The 18,054-nt window shown below is 41.9% G+C and overlaps 1 long non-coding RNA gene across 1 annotated transcript; it reads left to right on the top strand.

Annotated features, from left to right (window-relative positions):
• The first annotated feature begins 11,450 nt into the window (after positions 1-11,450).
• LOC146977752 (uncharacterized) lies at positions 11,451-16,643 on the top strand. Its single transcript, XR_015037217.1, has 3 exons — positions 11,451-11,530; positions 11,693-11,817; positions 16,457-16,643. It is a non-coding gene; the product is annotated as an uncharacterized LOC146977752 (long non-coding RNA).
• The last annotated feature ends 1,411 nt before the right edge of the window (positions 16,644-18,054 follow it).

Below are 18,054 nucleotides of genomic sequence, written 5' to 3'. Positions count from 1 at the left end.
CTGGTTCCTGAGTCTTCAGCTGGTTGCTTCTCCTGAAGACGTTAAAGGGATTGGAGGAGATTAACAGAGCTGCAGGTGGAGATGGAGGAGCTTCAGGAGACCGCACAGAGGAGCAGCAGGAGACTGGAGCAGATCTAACAGGATTAATCAGGAAAGTGAAATGATTAAATCCTACATTTCCTTTCCCACTGTGACTTTAGTGATATCTTCGTTCTCACGCACTATTTTGCTCATCCATTGTCACCAATGACTATAGAAAAAAGGAGGACACAGACATGGAGACGACGTGTGCATTGTGTGCAGCTCAGAATGAGAAAAGAAAAGACAAAAGAGAAAAGAAAATATGCTTTAGTTTCAGTATTGAGAACAACAACGGGTGGACGTGAGCATCAAGAGACAAATATGAGGAGATAAGAGTCTGCTGCTTATCTCTGGTTCCTTAAACTACATCTTGACTTGCTGACAGCAGCAGTCAGAGGCCGTGCCCTCACACTGATCGTTTCTCTTTTAATCTGCAGTTTTTATATGTATCTGTGTACGTCATCACCCGATTTAACCGGTCAGCCATTTGTAATTAAAAAGACACTTGATGGCTGTTAAAAGTTAAGAATAGCAGAAAATTGACCCACACTCCACTGAAAACTTAAGGAAGACCTGGGATTCTGACCTTGGAGTAGATTTCAGAGATGATCAGTGGAAGTCTGTCTTAGATCTGATACATACGTATATCATCTACGTCTGCTAAACACGGCCTAATCCAACTGAAAGTCGTACACAGAGTTCACTTTACTAAGGCTAGGTTGACAAAGATTTATCCGAACCTTGACCCACTATGCCCCCGATGTAGAGGCCAACCTGCAGACTTAATGCATATGTTCTGGTCTGAGCCTTTCTACCTTTTGAACAAGTATTTTTTAAAGCTTTCAGTGAGATGTTTGGAACCCGATTAAATCCCGACCCAATCTGTTCCCTCTTGGTGTAACATCTGAGGAATTTCGAGCTGTCCTACCGACTAGCTTGTGTTGTCATAGCTTTCATACACTCCTTGCAAGGCGCTTGATCCTTTTCAAATGGAAGCAACACACACCTCCATCCTTTTCTCACTGGGTCAAAGATGTCATGTACTTATTAAGGTTAGAAAAAGTACACACAGTAAAAGGATCTTCCCAATCATTTCTCAAGGTACGGAGGCCCTTTCTTGATTATTATGACTCCTTAAAGAAGCCCTTGATAATGAGTAGGCTGAAATACATACATGACCATTTGCATTGGTGGAATTTTCCCTCTCCCATTATTTCATGTTTGTATGTACTGTATGTATTTACTTTTTTCTTCTTTCCATTTGGTTGCTTATCCAAGGTCCAATTCCTTAAGTGTGTTCTGTAACCTGTAACCCTATGGTTGAGTGAATGGGTGGGGGGTGGGGGACCAGTGGGACGTTGGGTGTGTGGGTGGAAGGGGTGGGATAAGAAGGACAGGGTGAACTCAATGGGCCAATGTAACTGAAGAACATTGCACATGTGTTTTGGAGATGACTGTGTGAATTGAGAATCAAAATAACATGTACATGTGCTGTATTCTTGTGGGGTGAAAAATTCCAGAAAATCAATAAAACATATTACCAACAACAAAAAAAAGTTAAGAATTGATATCAGCAGTTCTCATCACTCAGGATAAGATGTACTGAGTTGGAAGGTGGATTTAAATGTTGTTGTCTTAATAATAGAGATGAACTGAAGCTGGAAGGGGAGCGAGGACCACAGCTTGAGCAGGAGCTCAAGAGAGCACCAGGGAAAAGAAGAGGTAATTGCACAGAACAGCAAAAAGAGATTAAAACATGACCTCAACTCAAATACCTTAAAGCAAAGCAGACATTTCTAACAACAGAGCTGAGGTGTAAGTACTTCTCTTTTTTTGTCTTAAGTTTCTTCCTTTCTTTAAAGACAGTTTTTGACCAGCGTTTTATATTACTTGAGGCTAAAAGCTGAAGAGGGGAAAAAAACAGAAATGATCTGATGCCCTGAAAGGTCTTCCTGCAGACACAGCAGAGTTTTTATGTCATCAAGGAAAAGAAAAACACTTGTGGCCAAACAGAGAGGAAGAAAACTGCCGACATCAATCAAACAGCTGGGTGTGCAGATTCACCATCGCAGCCCTAATGCCTACAAGATGCAGAGAAGGCATTTAATTCTTCCTTTCCCATCCACCATTGTTACATATGTATACGTCTCAGTTCATATTATTGTTAAATAAAATAGTTAGAAGACATTCTGTACTATTATAAAGTTTATATTTTCTTGATTCCTTGATTGCAAATGAAACAAAAGTCTTTGATCAGTTTAATTCTATACAGATTACAGCAACTTTCCTTTAGAGATACAGAATACTATTGATTTCACCTATATGTGTCTGATTATTGGGAAAAGATACATGGTATGATATTATACACTGACAACATTTGTTTAGGACCAGTAAATGTTAGGCATTTCAAATTTTCATATCAGTGGATTAGAAGAAAATTCTTGCTATTTGATGTTGTTCATCTTGTTACAGTGGGGGTCACCCTGGACAGGTCACCAATCACAGGGCTGACATATAGAAACAAACAATCACACACACTCACATCCACACATCCAGACAATTTAGAGTAGAGTAGACTCAACCTATGTGTACATCTTTGGACTGTTAGAGGAAGGTTGGGTGAGCTTTCTGACAAAGAACAGTTACTGTATGCGTGTTGAAATGCTGAATATTGGCTGACAGCATTTAACTCCTCTGCTTGTTCCCATCTCAACTGACTGGAGTTGGATCCACCCGCTAAAAAAATGGGGGCTGGGTTGCATGAGGGATCATGGAGTGGAAATACAAGATGGATTCCATCTAGTTTGACACATCACAGACATGGGATACTACACAACCTTGGTTGTGAGCACGTGGGAAAAACGAATGTAACAAATGGAACTGATCATCAATCAAGTACATTTGAGCCTTGATGACAACCAGTGGGGCTGTCAGCTGTGCACACAGGGGCTTATAACTCAATGTGCCCCAGACTTGTTTACAGTGGGGAGTGCTGGCAAGAAATGGTGTGTGCCTTATATACCCATGCGGGGTTAGTTTGCATAGTGTTCCATGGGTCTGACAGGTTGGTCCAGATGTGGTTCAATCTTGCTGTTAACCATATGAAGAGTATTTAACCACGTCTGTAAAACCATGTTTTCTGATCTGTAGTTTTGCCCCGATTGTCCAGCAACTGGGGAATGAATTGGAAAGTTTAACTTTGTGTGTACTGGAAGTTGAACCAGGATACACACACACACACAGTTTGTTGTCTGTTGTCTGAGGCAAAGGTGGATACTGGATCGACACATCAAGGAGGAAGTTTTCCTCAGCTCTCAAAAGTGCATCCATTGCAAAACTTTCTACACCTGAGAAGGAACTGGCTGACCTGTTACCCAACAGGGAGGTAAGACAGACCAGAGTCAAAGTCAGAAACTCAGTGTTTTGCAATCAATACGGTGTTGGCCATCCGGGGTAATTCTCTCATTTATGAAATTGCCTCATGTAGTCACGCTCTATATTTTGGAGACCAACACATTGGCTCCAGAGGTAGAACTAGTGATAACCTGCTCTTGCAACACCTTCAGTGGACCATGCCGTTTTTTTCTTACACCCAACACAAACAGTAATTGAAGTAGAACATTTGGATGGGGGTAGGTGGGGGACATTCTTCTGGGCCTGTATAAGCTCATCAATTTCAATGACAATATCAGACTAAAAGCAGCCTCTAATACACTCTCAGAGTAGACAATTCACTGATTCACCAGCAGGGGGCGACTTATCCTCAGCCAATTCTGAGACAAGCTGAGAGTCAGACAGATCAGCCTGTTCATTGTAGGGGCACAGCTGAGGTTTTGGTGGGTTGCCATGATAATAGGTTTTGCTGCAAGTAGGTAGTACCCCCATATGTATGTATGTACAGTATGTGTGTGTGTGTGTGTGTGTGTGTGTGTGTGTGTGTGTGTGTGTGTGTGTGTATGTATGTATGTATGTATGTAAAGAAAGTAAAGAATACCATAAGAAATACTTACACTTACTGATCTAATTATTGAAATATTCCTCAATTGATGAAAACATGACTGGGTGACAGTCTTTGTTGCTCTAAACTGAGGTCACAGTTGAGAATAACACTGAGACTTTTTGTAGATGACTATATTGGGAGTGAAGGGGCATTGTGATGCATCTCAGGAGCCAAGTATCATAGCTAACTGTAATACTGCAGTGGAGTGGTAATTTAGTGCACAGGCTCTATTGCTTCCATTTGAGACATGGGGAAGTCATAGAGCAGGGACGGCCATCACAGTCTGCATGATGCCATACTGGAAGCACTGGACTTTGGACTGTCTGAGCAGCTGTCTGTTGTTGATTGTCTGAAGCCAGGTGCTTAGATGAGTTTGGTTTCTCTGAGTTTGCTGAGTGCTGTCAAAGTTCTTTCCCAGGAAACAAAGCCCATGCTCATGGATCGTTGGAATCACCAGTCCCTGAACAGCGAGGATGTTTTTCAGCTTTCATTTCAGGATACTAAGGCTCCTTAAGTTCTTGTTCAATTGCATCCTTGCCCATGTCACTGTCTTCTCTAGAGAGCAGAATCCACTGTGGTCCTTGTAGCAAAGGAGTTATCATGGTTATGTTGTCCAGACTGCAGACAGGTCTTGTACTGTCATCTGATTTAGATCCTCTGCAACACATTCCGTCTTCAACAGTAGCTGCCACAAACATCCTGCAATGATGCCTTTCTTAAGCCTTTGCCATTCTGTGAGTAAGTTTTCCACAGTGAACCTCATCTTCAGGGAATCCATATAGAGATCAGCTTAAACGCTGCTGGTGGTACTTTGTAGTGATAGTTCCTTTTGGATCGGTTGATGAAGAACGCTTCAGTGGGCTTTCACAAGATCCAGCTAGAGCAGCAGCCCTGCCATGGGTATGTTAGGAGCCCCATAATCATTTTGAATCCATTCTGAATTATTAAAGGGATAGTTCAACATTTCGGCAAATTTGCCTATTGCCATTATCCCTATAGTCATAGCAGTATAGGTTCATTACCTTTAAATATCGGTGCATGTTGTTTTGAAATCTGTGGGGCAGAGACACAAGCTGCTTAGTGAACACAACGGAGGTGAATGGTACAGGTCTCCTGTCCCTCATCAAACTCATCAAATACACAATCCAGCAACTCCAAAACACTCTGGTGGACAAGTTGTGACCTGCACATTCAAAATGCTACGAAATATTAATGTAACATTACAAGACAGTGGTTAGGGTTAGGGGTGTTGTTTTCATGTGTTGTTATGTTACATAATAATACATGATTATTTCTCAGCGTGGTGAATGTGCAGGTCACAAATTGTCCACCAGAGAGTTTTGGAGTTGTTGGATTGTGTATTTGATGAGTTTGATGAGGGACAGGAGACCTGTACCATTCACCTCCGCATTGTGTTCGCTGAGCAGCTTGCGTATCTGCCCCACAGATTTCAAAACAACATGCACCGATAATTAAAGGCAATGTACCTACCCCTATGACATAGGGATGATGGCAATAGGCAAATTTGCCAAAATATTGAACTATCCCTTTAATCTGATTCTTTTTATTCCATTCTATCTATCTTATTTTGTTTTATTTTATTTTATTTTATTTTTTATTTTATCTTTCTGTCCAGAAACAGACAAAGCTCTGTGGACCCCCTGAAATCTCTGACACCCCCTTGAGTGGGGCCAGGACCCCAGGTTGGGAACCAATGAGCTAGCTGCTAGAGAACTGAGAGTGTGTTGTTAGTGGGGTGGTATCCTAGCGCCCTCCATTGGCCAGCCGCCACTGCTGACATCACACCCGAAGTTACACCCTTGCTTCAGGACAAATAAATTACATAATGAGATCATGACAGTAAGATTAAGGAAACAGCATACTCATTAAGGACAATTTGTTGTGAACCAAATGTTTTTTCCCTTTTTTTTTTTTGTAATAAAAGATTGTTTGCTTTAATCTTAGTTTAGCTGTGTGTCATTCACTCCTGAGTTAGAACCCGGAGCAGATAAACAAAATCATACAGAGTGAGTTCTTAGCTCACTGTTCATTAATTGGTGGTAAGTGTACTATGATACATAAGGATAGAATGGAGTTTCCTACCAGATAACAGGGAGGGACCTTTTCATTTATCAAAAATGTCAAGTTGATGTCAGAGAACTGAACAATGCGCTGCAGGAGGTTTACAACATTTCCACAGATGTCTGAATATAGTCTGCTCGTAGATGTTACCATAGAAATCGTTTGCAACTGATGTGAGCTCTGTTTGTTGAAACAGGGAATCCAACATGTCTGTGGTGATATTATGCAGAGAATCACAGTGTAATAGTTTTATTAATATCCAGGTTTATTAATGTACACAAACAGACATGCTTCTGTCAGCTGCTTTAATTCAGGGAATGTTGCCCAGCTGTTTCAATGGATTTGAATAAAAGTCATTGGTGTGTGTGTGTGTGTGTGTGTGTGTGTGTGTGTGTGTGTGTGTGTGTGTGTGTGTGTGTGTGTGTGTGTGTGTGTGTGTGTGTGTGTGCGCGCGTGTGTGTGTCTGTGTGTCTGTGTGTGATATGATATCAAAGTTTTGTAATGCCTTCCATCTGACTCGCCTGTCAAGGGCTTTTGTCAGTAGCTGCAAGACATCACACATTAAGATTTAATTTGGATTGTCAGTCACACACACACACATGCACGCTCACATGGACGCACTGTTTACCCAGCTATCACCGGGCTACACGCCCCCCCCCCACATACACAAACACACACACACATATATGGGTCACTTTAATTTTCTCCAAAAACATATTTGACCTTTCCAATTAGCTGTATCAGTGTGGGTTGTCAACAGCAAACAATGCAGAGAGCAACGGGATTTTACACTACACAGTGAAAAATGATGCTATAGGGCAGTGGTGGGCTACTGGTCTTTCAAAGAGGAAGCTTATTTTTAGCCCGCATCATACATCGGCCAAACTAGCCTACAGTGTGAATGAGTGAATAAATAAACTATATATATATAGTATACTACTATACTGTTTACTATATCAAACTCAAACAAGGAAATGTGAAAATTATAGGAAGGAAATGCTATAGCCTAACACTGTTTTATTTACAGTTGCATGATATGTACATTGGAAATTGGCTGTATCATCAAACAAATACCAGGAAATGAGCTGCAGTTTGTCTCTTGACTTGACTTGCAACATCCCTAATGGGACTGAACTCAACCTGCTGGTGTATGTTTCTTTCTTTCTTTTTTTTGCCTGTAAATGATGGGATAGTTGAGAGAGACAGGAAATGGGGAGGCAGAGAGAGGGGGAATGACATGCAGCAAAGGGCCACCAGATGTGGGATTCAAACTGGGGCCGGCTGCAGCGAGGACTGTAGTGCTCAACCCACTGAGCTATACAGTGTATGTTTCAAAATCGCTATCAATCAAAAAGGATTCAGTATTTAGACAGAATCTCCAATCATCAAGCAGAAGCTCAGTGTCCAGGCCCCGCCCACTGCTCCATTCACTCCCAGAGACGCTGAGCGTCTGTGGGAGGGACCACATTGCAGCATTTACCAATGAACATCGAGTTTCTCTGCAGCTCCATTGAAGTCCATGAACCCTGAGCTTCAACAGGTTTAATGCCGTAATGTACAGAAATGTATGAGAAGAAAATCACCCCAGTCGTCCTGCGATAAGAAGCTGATTCTGAACAAACTCGTCTAGTTCAACGTAATGCATTTTTAGTCAATGAAATGTAAACACAACAGTTCATATTTGACCATTTATTGTTTGACAGTTTAGAGGAAGCAGAGCTTCCCTTGCAGTCTTAGAGTGATTGCCCCTGCTATAGAGACATACTGCACTAAAAAAAAAGTGACACCAAGGGCTCCTCACCAAGACAAACTGCAGTGACACTACCCAGTGACATGCAAGTGTTTTATTAGTTTGCAGACATTTAACTAAATTTGAATTGAAAGGTACTGCTGTCCAGATTGGAGTGTTCTGTTGTACATTTCAATCTGGAAAATTAAAGTGAAAATCTGGTAAATAATGGACTGTATCACCATCAGATGATTGCAAAAGGAGCTTAAAGGGATAGTTCAACTTTTTTTGAAGTGGGGTTGTATGAGCTACAAATGCCCAATAAGTACACTAGATGCAGTAGAAAGGTCTATGCCCCCCCCCACTGATAAACACCGGCACATCGCACTGCACTGAGACACAGGCAGTGCACTGTTGTCAATGCCCCTTGACACGCACCGCTAATCCAAACAGCTGAACAGTGGAGTGATACAGCATGTCACGTAGCCTGCCTGTGTGGAGGAGTACAGAGGAGTACGAAGTGAGTTAGTTAGTTCCAGATTAACAAACATTTTTCCCACCAGCTGATGCATTGTAAATGTTTACATTAGATGGTACTCTTGAACTAGTGTATTATTTTGAGACGGGACTTCTTGTAGGCGGTGAAAATACACTGATTAATGGTCCCTCATTGACAACAGTGTACTGCCTGTGTCTAGGTGCAGAGAGATGCACCAGTGTTTCTTAGTGGGGGAGAGCAGAGACCTTTCTACTGCATCTAGTGTACTTAATGGCCATTTGTATCTCATACAACCCCACTTCAAAAAACTGAACTATCCCTTTCATATAAGGGAGGACAAAGGAGGGAGGGAGGACAATGCAAAGAGGACTTCAGAAAGAAAGAAGAAATAGCAGCAAAGCAGCACCAGTGGTGTGAAAACCATCACTGATGGGGAATTCACACCACCCAACCTCACCTGTTCTCTCTCACACTAATAAGATGCAGCTTTGCATGTGGCATCTCCTTCATGACCTGAAACTGCAGCTGCAGGTCCTTCCGCACTGTGGTTAAAGTATTTTTTAAGGCACTTTCTTTAAATTGATAAAATGCCTTTATTATATGTGTAACGGAGGTCCGCGGGTGTGCCACAGTCACAAGGTACCAGTAAGGAGAAGTGACAGGTTGTGGCGGTTAGCGGTACTGGAAGTAAACTCACTCACCCATAAAAGACGTGCTAACCCGCCTGCCAAGCGGTTGCCATCCTCTTGGCGAAACGGTTAGCATTGTCACCTGCAGTGCAGGAGACCGCAGGTTTGATCCTCACCTAGGGCAAGTCCGAACCAACAACACCGGTCACATATGGCATTGTCACAATGACTTGTTTAAAATAACTCAAGAAATCAAGCGTATAGAACTACAACTAGGTGTTTCTGAATTGTCTGTTTGACTCCCTGAGGCAGTTGACCAGTAGAACTTGAACTACCTTGGAGCCAAGTTGGCTCCCATAACAGTGTGCAACCTTGCTGCCCAAACAGACTGAGGCTGTAGACCTGGTAAACACAGTGGAGTGGCTGTGGTGGATGAGGTGCTGTTTTCTTGCTCTTGACCAGTACTGACAGTGCTGTCTCTGTCAGGTTCACAACTACCTTTACAGTGGAAATGATGGTTTCACCCCTGTTTTGAGAAAAGACACCCTTGAAATGGGGATCACTGAGGTGTGCAATGTCAATCACTCTCTTGGCTTTCTCGAAAGAGTAAATATGTCAGAGATCATCCATCATTCATTACATTTATCATTTGTTTTGTTTGGGCGTCATCTTCCTCCTCCTTCTTTCCTGATGTGCTTCATGATTTAAAGATGACTGTGTAGTTTTAGGTTTAGAATTTAGCAGCCCAATGTGTGAATGTCACCGTCTTTTTGCATTAAATGCCATGAGCCTCTGAATCCCCTTACAAGGTGCCTTCATGCTTGTACAGCTGAGTAAACGCCATTTAGCCATGTTTTGGCAGACATAGTGGCTTTTTTCTTGTTGGTTGCATTGTCTTGTCTGCTTCACTCCTGGATCCCTGCTTCACATCTTCTGTATTGCCTCATAAGACAACCACAGTACATCAGACTGGGTAACTGTGATTCAGAGTGCTGAGCAGCACTGGGGCTCCACAGGGGGCTATTTTGGCTCCGTTCCTGATCACTCTGTATACAGCTGAGCTGACTTTAAATACAACTCTGAGTCTTACCACTTCTAGAAATACTCTGATGACACAGCTATTGTGGTGTGTATCAGGAATGGGCAGGAAGAGGAAGACTACAGGGATCACTAACCCTCTCCACAGTGGTTTTTAAACTTTTTTACATTGACACAAATTAGACCATGGACCCCTGTTGGACAGTGGGGGTTAGGGTTAGTGGTACAATTTCTTCAAAGACGTTTAAACATTTCTAGAAAAAAGTGGTAAAAATTCTCAAGAATTTTTTTTTGTTTTTAATTGAGAAAGAAGAAAAAGTTAAAAAAAATTGCTAGAAAAAGGGGTGAAATATCTTTAAAAAAAAATCAAAAAGAACTTTTAGATAATTTCTCGAAAAAGTTTTTAAAAACTTCTGAAAGAAACTGGTAAAAATTTCTCAAAAACTTAAATAAACAAATCTAGAAAAAAAAGGAAAAAAGTGTCAAATATTTCTCAAAAAAAAAAAAAGTTCTGTGTGGTAAAAACTCAAGAAAAAGTTGGGGACCCCCTTGAACCCTCTCAAGGACCCCTGGGGGTCCCCGAACCCCACTTTGAGAACCATTGCTCTACAACATTCTGACAGGTGAGAATGTTGCTGCAATGCAGAACAGAGCACTTCACAAGTTCCTATGCCCAACTGCCATTCAACACCCGGACAAAAAGGTAATGACTGTTGTTCATAATTTATCATCAATTACTACATTCAATCCTAAAGAGCTAAGCTGATTTCTCGGAAATAGAGAAGATCAGTAATGAAGGTTCTGCTGCACACACAGAGTGAGAGGGATAGAGAGATAGAGTGAGAGACAAGTAAGCTGTGTTAAGATCCTGGTGCCATTTGGTTAAGCCAAGTGACATTTGTGTCTACACAGTGCTGTGTGTGAATGTGTGTGTATATGTGTGAGTGTGTGTGTGAAACAGAAAGTTTAAAGAATGATCCTACTCCAAAACATCATCAGTACACACCCGTGTCTCTCTGTCTGTCTCTTGGTATGGGTCAACCTAGATCATCTTTTTCCACCATGGAACACAGTAGCATCTCTTTAGGGTCACTTCCCTGTCTGTCATCACACATATGTATCAAGCATCATGTGACCGTTTTTAATAAGGACAAAGCAGATGCCATCACTTTATCAGGACTATTCTGTAAGAATGAACCACAAGTCATTAAGCAATTAAAGCAACAAATAGACTACTCTTCTGCTAAGGGGGGGAAAGAGGAAAACAAGGCCCAAGGGAATGATTTGGATGATGATATGGCGGTGGGGGGAGGAGGGGAGGAGTTAAAAGAGGAAATAAAAAGAGAAAGGAGAAGTAGAGAGACAAAGGCGAAGAGGTGTGAAAAAGAAGAGGCATGAGGAAACATTGATAAAGGAATAAAGCAAGACGAAGGAAGAAGAAGAGAAGGAAGACAGAAAGTCTAAGAACAACGGTAAGTGACCAGACAAGATTCATGTATCAGGATTTGCAGCGATAATGTAATAGATGATGTCAGTTATGCATCATGGAAAAGACATCGCTCTCATTGACCTGACGGAAAAAGATGCAGACACTTTCCAGTCCTGAGCGACCGCTGCGTGTTCCCTGTTGTTAGGTGATGAACGCAGCTCGGATCCATGACAAACAGAAGCTGAGGTCGTTCTGGGAGCAGAGGGTCATTAAACACAGTGAGCAGATGGATGAGGAGGAGAAGCGCGCGAGGAGCAGCTCTCTGGCACGGTCGGCAGGAGAACCTTACACTGTGCTTTTAAATGCTCTGATCCCTATTTGTAGTTTCTTAGAGAACAAGGGTGAAAGTTTTGTCCTTTACAGTCCCTGTAGGCGTAGTCATGGAGGTCAAGACGCTGGTGCACTGATGTGGAATAATCATCACTCCTCCCCAAGTGCAGCTATATACTGCTCTACAAAGGCAAAGTGCAGTATCTGTAAAAATGCCAAACTGAGAAAAACAGCTTTTTGTGTTTTTCATTGTCAGGTTTAAGCATCAAATTATGAATAACTACTAAGTCTATAATTGATTAGATAAAGGTGGACTGAATTAAATGTATTTTGTAGTTTGTCTTTCTGACCAATTTTGACCGTTTTATGGCAGATACGGCACTTTGGCTTGGCAATTTTGCCTTGGTTTTACTCCAATGGAATTATAGAGTAAATTATAGAATATAGAGAGTATAGTACTCTTTGAGGGAACATAGGGCTGTGGGATCATTGGGCTGTGGGAACATAGGGCTGACCCCCTTGGGGGAGATACAGCACTTTGCCTTGGTTTCACAGTGCTTTTTTGGATGGACAGCAAAATAAAAAGCCCAATAACTCTGGACATTTTAGCAGTGCCAATATCAAATTCTACCAGATTGAAGAGAATATGCCACACTTTTGATTGGACAAAAAAAAAGCATATTCTGCACTTTGCCTTTGTAGGGCTGTATAGCACACACATGCACACAAACACTGATATCTACAGTATATACACAGTCATTTCATTTATTTTCATTGTGCCCTGCTCCTCTCTGTCCGACATCATCTCATACTCTCCTCATTCTCATCATTCCACCTCTTCACTGTAGCCATAGCGTCCAGATTCAGTCTGACATTTTTGATATTTTAGAAACTTTTCCTCTGAAGTTCAAAATGAAGTTCTCAGAGAGCAGGGAAAGTTTGGACCGACACGATTTCCTAAAGTCGGATGAAGTTGTGCGTCAGGCCAAAGAGCATTAATAATCAACTCCACGGCTTCCTGCAGTTCCCATATCTCTCTGTGCATCATAAGTTGATTAGTTTTGAAAACGCCTCGGCCGTGTTCGCAGTCTGTGCGTCTGTCATCACATAGTAGCCTGAGAATGTTGATTAGAGCCAACTCAGCTATACATCTGAATCCTGGAGATCAGTGTGAATATCTGAGGACAGACGGGAAGATTAAGAGACACATGACGGAGTGTGCTGACAGACAAACGCCCGCTAACACAGACACAATATTAATCCTGTCACAGTAACTCAGCCTGACACACACACAGACACACACACACACACACATATGCTGTTCCTTTTCCCCCCTCATAACACAATTATCCCTGACAGCGATGCCTGCAGATCAAATTTCACTGAATGTCTGCATGATTAATTTAAGCCCAAGAGTTATGGTGTTAGGGTAAATACTGGCCCCTGACACTCTGTCAAAACCTCTGCTCATCTATGGCTCAAGACAAAATCTAAAGCTAACCTCTAACTGCTCCACACAGCATCAACAATCCTTCACAGTTTGTCCTTGGTTGCTCCTGCAGTACTAATCGTTGCTTACTGCATAACGCCCTCTTAACTGGCCTCCACTGTGTGTAGGAACACAATGAACACAATCACCGGCTTCAGTTTAAACATCTTCCATGTTCACCTGTATATTTATTTATGTTTGTGCAATTGTGGTCTTAACTGTGTTTGTTGAATTGTTAACTGTTGGCAAAATGAGATGATTCATCTCAAGGTGTTAATCCTAAGAAAATACGCTTCTATCAATCAATCAGCCAATGATTAAACCCATCATTTGTTTCAGTCGGACCACTGACATGGCTCTAACCACTTGATCCCATTCATTTATGTTATTTATTGAACAAGGACAGTGCACATTGAACAACATATCAGTTTCAACATCTATGTAAATGTGTTATCCATAATGGACAATTTTCATCTGTTGTCCAGGTTGGTAAAAGTTAATGTTCTATTATCAGAATACTACAACAATTAATACGATAAAATGCAGTTCAACAACATGTTTAAATACATTACAGAAAGGACAAATGTGTGTGTGTGTGTGTGTGTGTGTGTGTGGAGGCAGCGCCAAAGATGAGATGGTATGACTACTCATGGTTACATATCTGATTTGCTTTAAGCCATATCTTAAGTTTATGTTAAAAAGTTAAAGGGATATTTCAACATTTTGGCAAATTTGCCACAATCCCTACAGTTTTAGGAGTAGGTTCATTACCTTAAATTGTCGATACCAGCTGTTTTTAGATCAGCAGGGCAGAGACGTGAGCCGTGAGCCGTATCAAACTCATCAAATACACAATCCAACAACTCCAAAACGCTCTCATGGACAAGTTGTGACCTGCACATTCACCACGCTATGAGATAATGTAACATTGCGAGACGGAGTTGTTTTCAAGGCAAATGCGTAGCCGGAACTACATTCCAGACACGGCTGCTTGGCGGAGTGTCTTCAAAAGTGCAAGTAGTTCCGAGTATTTGCTTTGTGTGTCGTACTGTTACATCATTATACGTTATTATTTCATAGCGTGGCGGATGTGCAGGTCACAACTTGTCCACCTGTCACGTTCTCTGTGTTCCCCTGTTTAGTTTAGTTCCTGTTTTATTTTGAAGTTCTGTGTTTTCCTGTGTATCTTTCGTTCCCTGCTGTGTTACTGTTTCCTGTTTTAGTTTGAAGTCCTAGTCCTGTCTTCCTGTGTGCTCCCTGCTCGTGATTACCTAATGTGTCTCACCTGTGTTAATTGCACCACCTGTGTCTCGTTCTCTCATGTATTTAAACCATAGACTGTAAAAAGAATGGACGTAGCACCCGTGACGTCACCCATTGGTTTGGGGGAGTCTGTTTTGTGCCGCTACTACGGGGGTTTGAGCCGCGCCATGTTGGATTCTACTTGCCATATTTGGAGCGGTGCGGCCGTTGGCCGGCCGAGAGCCCGCCCACTGGCCTCGAAGCAGCGGTCTCCGGACCTGTCACTCAACGGTTCTGCGCCCTAATTGGCCAGAACTTTAAACCTCATAATAGTAAAACGGTAGAGTTTAAAAAAAAATCACCCCCCTCAGAGTGTGTGCGGGGGTAGAAACTATCGGTTGAGACCAAAAAAATAAAATGTACCAGGCTGTAAATATGTTTTTTTAAGCTGTAAAATCGGCTATTTTAACATGGGGCTCAATTGGAGTTGCTCCCTTCTGGAGCCAGCCCCCAGCGACAGCCGAGGGGATTGCAGTTTTTTGAACACGGAAGTGAGCTTCACTTCTCAGACCGACAACTGCCCCCTTGATTTAAACTCAGTGTCTTCCTTTGTCTTTGTCCGATTGTCTGCGTTCATGTCCTGTGTTCCTTGCTTCCCGTGCTCCTGTGTTTCCCTGTGGATTTGTGATAGAAATAAACCCCTTTTGTGTAAATGCAACTGGTGTCCAGTCTGTCTGCATTTGGGTCCTGTTCTCCCCCCTACCAGAGTGTTTTGGAGTTGTTGGATTGTGTATTTAGTTTGATGAGGTAAACATGGAAATACCATTTACCTCTGTTACGTTAGCTGAGCAGCTCGCATCTCTGCCCCGCCGATCTAAAAACAGCTTGCACCGACAATTAAAGCAGAAGTAAGCGGTCCGGGCGTTTTCGCTAATGCTGCGTTCCAGGCAGGCTTTTGAAATCGTAAATTACAGCTTCAAGTCACAACTTACGACTTTGTAGCGTTTCAGGCAACCCACTCGTGTTTTTCCGACCTGTTTTACCGGTGAAAGTCACTATAACGGCCACTCGTAACTTCCGACCGGTGAACTCGTACCAGATCGAACTGGTACGACTTCACGGTCGGAAAAATACGAGTTTCCTTGAACGCACCATAACAGTCCTCGTCGCTACATCGCCACATTCACAGCGTTCCTTGGCTGCACACACAGCCCTGCATGCCGTTCTCTCTCCTCATTGGATAAAAACTGTAGGATACGATAAATGTTTTCTCTTCGGCTCAGAGCAGAGCAGAGGGACTGAGAGACCCGTGTTTCAGTCCAAACACTCTATGTAAGTGATTGCTGTCGGAAGATATAACTATTTAAGACTTATATTAACACAAATATATCACTTACTTCTGCTTTAAAGGTAATGAACCTACTCCTAAGACTATAGGGATTATGGCAATAGGTGAATTTGCCAAAATGTTGAAATATCCCTTTAAGTAATTCATGGTCTCTCTTAAATCAGTGGGTCAACTATTCCAGCAGTGAGTGGCTCTAATTGAGAAGACAGTCTGTTCAAACTTGCTATGTCTGTATTGTACAACACAGTCTCCTCTGTCCTTGTTGCCTTGCTGATCTTTCTGCACAAAAAAATGGACTCAGTGGGGTGCAAGCCTATTCAAAATGAATGAGGCAAGCATCTGCAAATTGTTTGAAATTTCAAGATGCTTGTCTGCAAATTGTTTGAAAGTAATTTGTACTTTTCCACTACATGACGATGATAGGTCTAAGTCTTTTTGTCATCGTGTTGTACAGCACTGTGCAGTGTTTTGACATGATTTTCACCTTGACAGAAGAAATGTAGCAGCGCATCCTCTCCTCTTTGTTTCTAATTTCTTTCTCCTCCGCCCTCTGGCTCCAGGCTGAGGGAGCAGTGGGTGGTCAGGCTGGATCAGAGGAATCAGCACCAGCAGAGCTTCTTCGAGGAGAGAATCAGACGAGCTCAGAAAGCTCAGCAGATCCTCAGGGAGCTCGATTCTCCCTGAACACAGCAGGTCGACATGCTGACAACTCCTCCACCAATCAGATGGGAATTTGTAAGATTGAAATGTATGGCATTACATGTTCATTAAAAAGTTTCATATTTGAAATGAAGAGAAGTTATAATGTGGAAAAAAGACAGAATAAACCCCTGCCTCTATTAACATCAATAAATACAATAAATCATATTTTTTGTCAGATCAAAACCAATTTAAAGAATGTTTTTCCATTTACAGTATGTTGAACGTCATTCCTGCCTGGTGCTGTAGGCATGTAGTAATTATGTTGTCATTAATTAGAGTGTACTTGATGGTCTTAGGTACATAGAATAAATAGAACTGTGGCTGAAAACGTGCATGGTTGAGTGATTCCCATTCATTCAAAGGAGATTAAAAACAGTACAGTCCCGCATGCAGACAGTGTGACCGACATGTGAAACGTACAACCACTTGTAGTGGGGATGTGTTTCATGTCAGCCTGTTTGATCCCCTCCAGCACTGAGGGTGACAGAGCTGGGGCTTTGGTGAACTTGATATTAGGAACATCTGTGGTTGTAACTAATATTACAGAAGATTACTCCAGATTAGTGCTGTGTTTTAGAGGGACATGCAGGGTTGGCTGTATTCTTATACCTTCTATTATGATTACAGCTTGTGAATCACTACTGAGCCACTTAATGCTGCTCTCTACATGAACTCTGGGTTTCATCTGACCTTGTTCAGATGAATGTGCATGAAAATGAATGTGGTTTGCTAATTTTGGCAATGTGAAGCTGCACTTACACTCAAACTCAACAGGTTGTATATTTGTTGGCTATTAAACTGAGCTAGTTCACCACTGCAACCACACATGCTGACATGTTCATTATCATTTGTATTAATTCCAAATCCCATGTTAGCCTTCCCATCCCTGTAACGACCTCTGTAAATAGTTAGACAGATACATGTCCCAATGCAAAGGTAATTTTAAAAAAAACGTGCATTACAAGGCCTATATATATTTAAGTACATTTATTTATATATATGTCCTCATTTGTTTGTATTTCAGACAGCAGGGGGCTGTGTGAGACCAGGGTTCGCCACAGAGACTGTAGTGAGGGTGTACTGTATGTCCATAACTGCAGAGGACCCAACCAAATCAAGTCACGTCCCTGTGCCATCCTTCTTTTAATGTGTAATTCCGTATCTGCTACACTTTAAAGCAGGAGGATCAATAGAAATTGAAAGAAGTCCATTTCGAAAGGAAATTTTGTCAAGAAAAGATGTGTTGCGCACATACCTAAAATAAAGAAAGAACAATTAAACTATGTCTATTATGCAAGTGCTGAATTTTAGAAACCAAATAAAAAAGTGTTTGAGTTTCCCCTTCTTTTCATTTAACATGTATGCAACAAATATTAACAACTAAACAGTTTTACCAACCTTCTTTTCTCTTTATTCCCCACTTTGTCTACTCCACTTCCTGTTGTTGACCGAAAGT

This window comes from Trachurus japonicus, chromosome 12, assembly GCF_045865225.1.
Source record: "Trachurus japonicus isolate A0001 chromosome 12, Traja_1.0".
In the NCBI taxonomy this organism is placed as follows: domain Eukaryota; kingdom Metazoa; phylum Chordata; class Actinopteri; order Carangiformes; family Carangidae; genus Trachurus; species Trachurus japonicus.
The sequence above is the reverse complement of the archived record's forward strand: the minus strand, read 5'-3'. Positions and strand labels throughout refer to the sequence as shown.